The sequence below is a fragment of the Protobothrops mucrosquamatus genome, unplaced genomic scaffold (genome assembly GCF_001527695.2).
Source record: "Protobothrops mucrosquamatus isolate PMUCROS unplaced genomic scaffold, P.Mucros_1.0 scaffold157, whole genome shotgun sequence".
Lineage (NCBI taxonomy): Eukaryota > Metazoa > Chordata > Lepidosauria > Squamata > Viperidae > Protobothrops > Protobothrops mucrosquamatus.
Genome location: NW_015386521.1, coordinates 382,357 through 384,145, shown reverse-complemented (window position 1 = coordinate 384,145; position 1,789 = coordinate 382,357). Strand labels below are relative to the sequence as shown.

The following is a 1,789-nucleotide window of genomic DNA, read 5'->3' as shown; positions in this document are numbered from 1 at the left end:
CAATGCACGTTGCTAACAGACCTTTACTCTCACTCTCTTACAGCTAACAACCAACAAAAACAGAGGCACACAGGCCTCTATTTATACCCCTGGATCCCCGGGCAATTCCAACCAATAGCAGGCAGTCTTTTCCCGCCTTGTGCATGTGCGCAAGGCCGGCGCCGCTCAGTCTGGTCCCGGGCAGCTTTTGCAAATGCCCGGGACTCTTGCATTGTCCAGAGCCTGCTCCTGCAGGCTCAGGACACAACAGGCTTCATTAGACAAGGAGCAGACCGGCACATTATTTATTGACTCAAACTGGAACTGGAGAACTGCAGGCAATTTCCTGTAATTTACACTCTGACCCACACAGGGCCTTAGCCAATCACAAAACTTGTAAAGCCAGCCCGAATATAAATGTTCAAAGTTTCCCTGCAAAACAGTTGTGAGTTAACAGTCAGGATCATTCTAAAAAGTTAGCTTCACTTTACAGGGCCTTAACACTACTTTATATATTTCAATGCATAACAAGGATGCATTGCTCAAATCCAGCAAAGCCACGTGGACGACTGCATGTTCTAAACTACAAAAGTTTCGTTTTATAAAGAGAGCTGAAAATGCTGCTGCTGCTGCTGTGGTTTAGAATAGATGAAATGATGTCTGCAATATTTTCCAAAGCCACAGATAACATTGCAAAAAGTAGCAACAGAAACAACAGCAACAGTCATAAATGGGAGGGAGGGAGGAGAAAAAGGCATCAAAATATGGAACGCTTCACGAATTTGCGTGTCATCCTTGCGCAGGGGCCATGCTAATCTTCTCTGTATCGTTCCAATTTTAGTATATGTGCTGCCGAAGCGAGCACAAACTAAAGGTCCTCTTGAAAGCTATATAAAGCTTATGATTGCGTAATATTGTAAGATATGATGAGCACAAATGTAATTTTTTAAAAAAAGTTCTGGTTTGTACTAACTCAAAACAAGCTGTGCCGTCTCTACAACTCGAAGTTTCGAATATATATTTTATAAAATTCAGAACAAACTGTATTTCCAAGGAGGATGAAAGGCAAGGTCGGGTTATGGAAATCAAGGGGCGTAACTCCGGCATTGGGTGGGAAAATATGAGGACAAAGAGGTAAGTAAAAATGTCAAGCGTTTCCGGAATCTAGCATCTGTGGTTTGGGATCGTCGCAGGCCGAATCCTCCATGTGCGGTTCAAAGGGGGTAAGAACAAAACGTAAAATGTGAAATCAAGGAGGCAACAATTAACCAACATTGCTGGGCTGAAGGCACCTTGTTCTATAACCCAGTGAAGGGTGACTACTTCACAGTAGTATCTGCGTAAATGAAGATTTCCACGATGCAATAATATTGCTGCCAAGATCAACAGTTTTGATTTCTCCTGGGACAAAAACCCTCCTAATTATATATGATACTAATTGAGAAGGTGGAAACTCGATAAATAGAGTTCCATCAGCATGGATAGGTTAAAGAAGGGAAGATAAAAAGGAAACTTTTAAAACTTTTGTTCCTACTTGCCAATCCAGGTATTGGCTTGCGGCTGCAGGGTGCTTTTTGGGAATTTTTTTTTTTAAACTATTTGTCAATCAGATACCGGAAGTGCTTCTTAAATCCTCTTAACCGTACCCCTTTGGAGCCCGCTTCTTGCGCTCCCCTTTCCGAGCTCCTCTAGTTCCCCCTTGTCTTTCCCAGGATGCTTTTCGCCTCGCTCGGAGTTCCTCCGCCCTGCCTGCTCCCGGCTGACGTCATCGGTGCTGCGGGGCGGGAGGGGGGGAAGGAAAGGGGAAGCG

General features: G+C 44.2%; 1 non-coding gene across 1 annotated transcript; it reads right to left on the bottom strand.

Moving 5' to 3' along the window:
- Positions 1 to 737: 737 nt before the first annotated feature.
- On the bottom strand, positions 738 to 844 carry LOC114922390. The gene has a single exon (XR_003810398.1). It is a non-coding gene; the product is annotated as a U6 spliceosomal RNA (small nuclear RNA).
- Positions 845 to 1,789: the final 945 nt, after the last annotated feature.